Below are 8,079 nucleotides of genomic sequence, written 5' to 3'. Positions count from 1 at the left end.
ATCTAGGGCTTAATTGTGGCTAGGGACCTTCCGCCTGGACCAAAGGGTTAGGTCAAAATCTAGGAAGATATTTATCACTTGGAATCGCTAGAGCTCATCACAACTCTATGCGAGTGCGAGGTGTTGAGATTGTTTGATTTCTCCTCCGAGACATGTATAGAGTTAGGCATAGTTGACCTTAGATTTGGGACTATGTATGTAAGGATTTGCACGACTCACCATGGCATTGATTTGGAGGTATAATAGAGAGTTCTTGTACTTGAAATGGTTATCCTAGGTGAAGCATCATCCGCGTACCCCATCTTTATCGATTGCCTTACCCTTTTCTTTATTCTTGCTTTCTCACTTGTTTCTTTTATTATTGAGAATTGAATCAATTTCACACTAATCACTATTGATCTTCCACATAGCTAAGAACCAAATTAAGTATTTTCACTCCCTACTCCATGTGGATTCGACCCCGCTCACCGGGGATTATTACTTCGACAAACCCGTGCACTTGCGGGATATACGCAAGGGGACCTTGTCAACTTTTTGGCGCCGTTGCCGGGGAGTTAGGCATTTAGAGATACTTTGCACTTTTTCTATCATCGTTCTGATTTTCTTTTTCTTTACTTTTGGTGCAGCTCCAGGTTCTGACCCACGGGAATCCATCAATATTGATTGAAGGAGACCCTGAGCTTGAACGTACACTTCGAAGGAAAGGGAAAGAACTTGTACAAGAACAGCCTAATCCAGCTGATTTGGAAGTAGAAGGATTTGACAACATGGCAGAACAAAATGAGCAACAACGGCCACTATCTGATTATGCCAGACCTTCAGTGTTGGGGACACAATCGAGTATTGTGCGTCCCCCAATCACAGCTCAGAATTTCGAGCTAAAGCCGGCATTCATTCATATGCTGCAGCAGTCCGCACAATTCAATGGTTTGGCCGATGAGGATCCAAACAGTCACATAGAGAGCTTCCTCGAGGTCTGTGACATGCTGAAGATAAATGGTGTGACGGATGATGCCATCAAATTGAGAGCCTTCCCATTTTCCTTAAAGGGGAAAGAAAAGCAGTGGCTACACTCATTACCTAGGGCATCAATCACTGCATGGGAGGAAATGGTAGAAGCTTTTCTAGCCCGTTATTTTCGTCCCGGAAAATCAGCAAAGCTTAGGAATGAGATCTCATCCTTTATGGAGTTGGAATTGGAGTCTCTATTTGAGACATGGGAAAGGTTCAAGGAACTCCTGTGCAAGTGTCCCCATCACGGATTCCCGGAGTGGATGATTGTTCAAACCTTCTACAATGGTTTGAACACGAGTACAAGGCAACTCTTGGATGCGGCGGCAGGAGGTACCTTAGGTAGCAAGATTCCCGACGAGGCTCGTTAATTGATTGAGGAAATGGGGTTAAATAGCTACCAGTGGAATGCTAGGGAAAAGAAAAAGGTGGCCGGTCTCCATGAAATTGATGCGGTAACTTCATTGGCGGCCCAAGTGGAGAGTTTGAGTAAGAAGCTAGATCTTATAGCTTCGAATAGAGTTGCGGCCATGACAAATTGTACCGGTTGTGGTGGAGGACATGCTCCTTCCGATTGCCCAATCGTCATAGGTGATGTTTCTTCAGTTGAGAATGTTGACTTTGTAGATAATGGAATGAGACCTCAAGGGAATCCATACAGCAACACCTACAATTTAGGTTGGAAGAATCATCCCAACTTTTCATGGAGTAATCAAGGACCACAGAAGACCATGGGGCAATCGGGGTTCCAACAACAACAACAAGCCCCTCAAGTGGAAAACAAAATTTCAAGCTTGGAAACCCGAATGACGGATTTGGAGAAGCACTTGGCTAGATTTATTCAATCGGTAAATACAAGGTTTGAATCAGTCGAGGCTACACTTCGCAATCACACCGCCTCCTTGCACAACCTTGAAAATCAAGTGGGGCAAATTGCGAAATCTCTTTCCGAAAGGCCACATGGAAGTTTACCAAGCAACACGGAAACCAACCCGAGAGAACATGTGAAGGCGATCGCTTTGAGAAGCGGTCATGAGGTTGAAGGGAGGCTTCCGAGTGAGAAGCCGAAAGAACACGCACCCGAGGTCGTAGAGGTTGAGAAGGGAGCAAACAAAGAGAAAGAGATGGCACCCCCACCTTTCAAGCCAAGAATCCCTTATCCCTCTAGATTAAAGAATGACCAAGGGATGAATAGTATAAAAAGTTCCTGAGTTTGTTCAAGCAACTCCACATCAACATTCCTTTTGTTGAGGCTTTGGCTCAAATGCCTAAGTATGCGAAGTTCCTGAAAGACCTATTGACCAACAAGAGGAAATTGGAGGAGAGTGCTTCAGTGGTGCTTGATGCTTCATGCTCGGCGGTGTTGCAAAAGAACATGCCGAACAAGAAGAAAGACACGGGAAGCTTCATTATTCCGTGTAACATCGGCAACTTAGGTGAGGAAATGGCATTGGCGGATTCAGAGGCAAGTATCAACGTCATGCCATATACTTTCTTCCGAAAGCTAGGCTTGGGTGAGCCTAGGCCTACAAGGATGACTTTACAATTGGCGGACCGAACGGTACGACATCTGAGAGGTATCATTGAAGACGTGCTTATCAAGGTGGACAAGTATATTTTTCCGGTTAACTTTGTAGTGCTAGATGTCGATGAGGATGCAGATGTACCCTTGATACTTGGGAGACCGTGCTTGCGGACTTCCAAAGCATTGATTGACATGGACAGTGGAGAGCTCACATTGAGAGTCGGAGACAATAAGCTCACTTACCGCCTTGCTGAAGCCATGCGGCATTCTCTCGATTTTGATGACACTTTGTATTTTCTAGACACTACTGATGAGATTGTTGATGAATATATACAGGAAATGTTCAAACCGGATCCGTATGAAGGTTTGTTCGACCAAGAGGAGAGCAATGAAGAAGTAATGATGCTTGGTTCGACTGGAGAAGAAACATCTACCCCGGGAATCTTGAAGAAAGTGCTCCGGAAAATGAAGAGGGCTCGAAGACGCCACCGAAAACGCCCCAAGACTGTTGGAGATGTACATGAGCCAAGAAAGTTGGACGAACCATTGTTAGATGGTCCGAAGCCTGGTAGTGCACCCTCTACCCTCAAGAGACATTGCTCATCATACTTTCAAGTTATGGGTAAGGGGGCAACCTTCATTCATGAACCCCCGTGAGGTAAGAAAGATACGTCATGCTTAGTGACGTTAAAAAAGCGCTTCTTGGGAGGCAACCCAAGTGTTTACTGTTTTCGTACCTTTTAGTTTAGTTTGTTTGCATGAATAAATTGTTAAGTGTTGGTGTTTCAATTTTTGAGTGCTTGTGCTGCGATTTTATTGTGGGTTTTAAAAGAATTCATTGTATGTTTTGTTGAAAATTGGCGAAGTTTGGTCGTTTGAGTTCTATTTTGTGTTTTTATCTGGTATATCTTGCACAATAGGGCAGGCTCTGAGTGTGTAAACATGTTCAGACTAGTACTGCAGAGCCTGCAGGTTTTTCTAAGTCATCCAGAGAAAACGCACGGGCGTGTGGAAATTCCACACGCCCGTGGGTGTGTACTGTGAACTCTTCCAAAGAGGGCACAAAGGCGTACGGCTGCCCCTGTGGACGACCATGCGACTGGCGCACGCCTGTAGGTAATTTCCACACGGGCGTGTGCCTTCCTGCAGAGTTGGCATATTTTCTCGAGAACACACAGGTGCATGGACTCGCCCCTGTGGGTGACCTTGTGAACCACGCACGAGCGTGGGTAATTCTCGCACGCCCGTGCGAAACTCTGCAGGTTGCTCCCTCCATCCCGAGAAAACACAGGGGCGTGCGGCCGCCCCTAAGAGTTGAGGCATGTGAATACCCACGCCCGTGGGGAATTTCCGCACGGGTGTGTGTGCGACTTGATATTTTTCTCAGATGACCAGGGAAGCCACAGGGGCGTGCGTCTGCTCCTGTGGGTCTGGCGCACGGGCGTGGATAATTTCCGCACGCCCGTGGGAGATTGTTCTAAGTCAGTGAGAGTTTTTCCCTAGAGCGCACAGGGGCATGTATACGCCCCTGTGGAGCTTTTGAAGTGAGGCACACGGGCGTGGGGAATTTCCACACGCCCGTGTGGATGCACAGAACGTCAAAAGTCGTGAGTTCTGTTTAAAAAGGGGATGATTTCTCTCCTTCTTCAAGACTCCTTTTCACTTGAAAACACTCTCACAACATTCTCCGAGTCCATTGCGCCAGTTTGGTGGGATTTTAGCAAGTTTTCCGGACGGCTCTCTATTTTCTCATTTCTCCTCGTTGGTAAATTCATTTTCTTCATCTTCTTCGTTAATTCATGATTTCTATTGATTAATCTGGTTAACAATGCTTCGTTTCTTCAATTGGAACAATGATTTATGTTTAGAACGAAGTTAGAGATATTATTGGGTTGTATTTTTGGATTGTTGATACCTAGCCGTGCGTTTCTCACGCCCCATGAATCCACACGGGCGTGCGGAAATTCCACACGACCGTGTGGATTTTTGCAGTATTGTTTTATCAACTTGTTTGACTATTTTTGTTTAAATTTGGCAGATCATGGCACCTAGGACAAAGAAGCAAACTGATAAGAGGCCACGTGAGTCATCCTCCGAGCCCGAGGGCATGCGATTTGTGATTCCCAAACATCAAGCCCGTTATGAGCGCTTATCGAGACTCCGCTTCGGACAGACTCGATTCCTGGACACGACTATATTACGAGATCTTCAGCAGGGAGATGAGTTCACTGATGAGGTTGAGGACCTTATTTCAGAGGGTGGTTGGCGTCAGTTGTTGATGATTAGAGAGCCAGCTATCCGAGAGTTTGCACTGGAGGTGCTCTCCTCGTTTGAGTTTAATAGAGCGTATGCGAGCTTCAACAGTTTGGGCACCATTCAGTTCAGAGTGTTTGGACGCCACCATAGTTTGAGCATTACGCAGTTTTCTATTCTACTTGGCTTATACGAGGAGGCATTCACAGATTCCGAGGAGTACGCACAGTTGCCTACTGATTATCCTGGAACCTTGACCCCGCAGAGAGCTTACAGAGTGCTATGTGGTCAGGGGCAGTACGAGCCAGGGGTCTCCAAGGCCACGTGCCTTTCCCTGCCTGCCTACAGATATTTGCACGCAATCATGAGTAGGTCGGTGAATGGCCGTGGCGATAGTACTGGTGTCTTGAGCCGCCAGGAGTTGTTGTACTTGTACTCGATGGTAGAGCATGTACCGATCCACTTAGAGCACATCTTGGCTGATTACATCAGACATCAGGGACAGTACACTAGACTGGGAGCGATCTTCTCGGGTCCTTACATTACGAGATTGGTGCTGGGCATGGGTCTCTTGGATTCGATTCACGGGGCCGAGAAGACGAGTGTACCCGCTTCCCTGGGTCTAGAGACGATGCGGTTGATGGGCATGGTCCGCACGGTTCAGACAGGGGTTTTTGCGTTAGTTCTACCAGATCCCCGAGATAGCCGAGGGATGAGGGTGATGACACCGAGCATCTCAGCCCCCGAGCCTCAGCCCAGCATCGATGGAAACCGAGGCACCTCCAGCACGGAGGAACCACCCCCGCATGCGTATGTTTTTCACCTTCTCGAGCCAATGATCGCTTTGAGAGTCTCGAGAATGCTATAGGAGTGGTCCGAGCCGAGGTTGCTGAGATTAGGGCTACACAGTGCCACTCAAGACACGTAGTTCATGGCGCGTTTCGACATATTACAGCAGATCCTAGAGCGAGACGTTGCCTCATCATTCGTTCTGCAGCCGAGGACTCTTCAGGCACCGCAAGTACCTCCAGCACCAGAGGACCCACTGTATGCTTCCACTTCCGCAGCAGCAGCAGCGGAGCCCGAACGCGACTTCGACACTTGACCTTTCTTTTACTTTCATGCATTTTACTTTATCTTATTTTCTTGTTTTTAGACTTGTTCACTCGTAAAGGATTTTCCTTCCGAGTTTATGTTATTTTTGCATTATCGAGTTGTATTCATTGCTTCATCTTTTTATACACTCGAGTTATTTTTTTGTTTTTTTCTTGAGCTTCACCCGAACCCCCTCGTGTATGCGTGCAGATGGTCTTGTCTTCTTGGAAATTGAGACTTAGTCATGGGCACGACCAAGGTGCTTTGGCACTTGGCCATGCGAGCTTCACAACCCATTGGAACACTACTCCCAATGAATTAGCTTCATCAAACACAACACTAGGAGTCAGGGGAGTATTGTTTTGATTGCTTCTCCCACATCTATTTTTTTGAATGATATATTTTTGAGTGAGCTTGCATGTGTACATTGAGGACAATGTACAACTTAAGTGTGTGTGTGTGGGGGAGTTTCATAATGCGCACATCTTTTCTATTGTTCTTGATTGATATATGCTCACATAGCCAATGGCGGTTCACCTTAGTTACAATGTTTGTATTTTAAGTCTAGGAGAATTGTTAACATTGAATGTTTTTCATGCTCTAGTTCTTGCTTGAATTTTTAGGAATTTTTGCCCGATTTACACTTAGTGCACTACTCACTCTTTTAACACTATTGGAAACTCATGTTTGATGTTAAAGGGACTAGTTAGGTTTACTTCTTTTGAAAAAAAAAATGGAAAAATGAAAAGAAGGAACAAAATAGTTTTTTGTTTATTTGTATTTGTTGGGTGGAAAGAGATACCACCTATGAAGTATGAAGCTACTCTCACAAGTCGGATACTAGTTATGCCCTAATGAGAGAAAGAGTTATCTCATAGGATGAGTGAAAGCTACCACCCGGGTAGAAAGAGCTACCACCTCGAAAGTGTGAAAGCCACCTTAGCGGCCGCTTTGGAAAGGGCTACCTTAGAGGAAGTGTGAAGCTACTACCATCTTTGAAAATTTTTATCACTTGTGTAGATAAATAAGTCCCTTGCACTTAGAACTTTGAGGAGTATAACTTGGGGTGTTTTGAGTGAGTTCACACACTTACACGAAATTCGGGTTTGTTATCCTTTTTCATTCAAGTTTTTAGTTAGAGCATTGATTTTTCGTATTTAGTGTTGAAATTTTCCTTACTTGTAGAATGCTATCTTTGTATACTTTAGTGAACCTAGGGCCAAGAACTTTCAACATTTTCTTCATTGATGCACAGAATGTTTAATGTTTGCTTGAGGACAAGCAAAAGCTTAAGTGTGGGGGAGTTTGATAAGTGCTTGTGCGATATAAATGCGAAGCGTTCATTCCTTATGTTGAGGATTACTTTTCTCAGGTTTTTACATTAATATGTGTGTTTTTATGTTACTTTTATGCAGGTAGGGTTGTGAGGCCGAGTATGAAGGAAATAGGCCAATGTGGATCATAATGCACCTATTTTGGAGGAGATCTTGCTAAGGTTCAAACGCGAAGACATAGGTCAGGTGTGAGATGCTAGAGTGTGTGCCAACCTCCTCGTATTCTAGTGTGCACATTCATTTGGTGGGGCACAAAGGCAGTCACACTCGAGTATTCCGACTTATGCATATAAGAACAAGAGATCCACCAACATGTACATCATTGAAGAAGCAAATGATTCACGACGTAAACGTGTGCCCGTTTGCGTTACCCCAATGAATGTATGGAATTCGGGAGTATTTCCGTCAGAGTACTGTAGCAGCACTGTTCACAGCCGGCCGAGAAATCAGAGAAACAGAGAATCCACACGGGGGTGTGGAAATTATCCACGCCCGTGTGGAAATTCCACAGGGGCGTGTGACATCATACACGCCCGTGTAATCGCCCGATTCCAGCCCTATTTGAAGCCGATTTCAGGCCCGATTTCAGTATTCTTTTCTCCATCTTTTCCCCAACTTGTGAGAGGGCTTCAGCTAGGGTTTCGAGGGGTATTGGCCAACATTTTGAAGAGGTTCTACGGCTCCGACATCGTGATTCCATTAGGAAGAAGGTTGGTAGGGGAGCGTCGATTGAGGCGTATCCTATACCGGACGAAGGAATCCTTGGACGACGAGTAGAGGGCTGTCCACAAGACCATCGACACGAGTATCGAGGGGTTTTCTTTATGGATTTATTTCTTTTACATTCGATTTCTTTGATTG

At 45.5% G+C, this 8,079-nt stretch overlaps 1 non-coding gene across 1 annotated transcript; it reads right to left on the bottom strand.

The window, feature by feature from the left end:
• Positions 1-1,157: 1,157 nt before the first annotated feature.
• LOC120268192 lies at positions 1,158-1,264 on the bottom strand. Its single transcript, XR_005538860.1, has one exon. It is a non-coding gene; the product is annotated as a small nucleolar RNA R71 (small nucleolar RNA).
• Between the last annotated feature and the right edge of the window lie 6,815 nt (positions 1,265-8,079).

The sequence above is a fragment of the Dioscorea cayenensis genome, chromosome 8, assembly GCF_009730915.1.
Source record: "Dioscorea cayenensis subsp. rotundata cultivar TDr96_F1 chromosome 8, TDr96_F1_v2_PseudoChromosome.rev07_lg8_w22 25.fasta, whole genome shotgun sequence".
Taxonomy (NCBI): domain Eukaryota; kingdom Viridiplantae; phylum Streptophyta; class Magnoliopsida; order Dioscoreales; family Dioscoreaceae; genus Dioscorea; species Dioscorea cayenensis.
The sequence above is the reverse complement of the archived record's forward strand: the minus strand, read 5'-3'. Positions and strand labels throughout refer to the sequence as shown.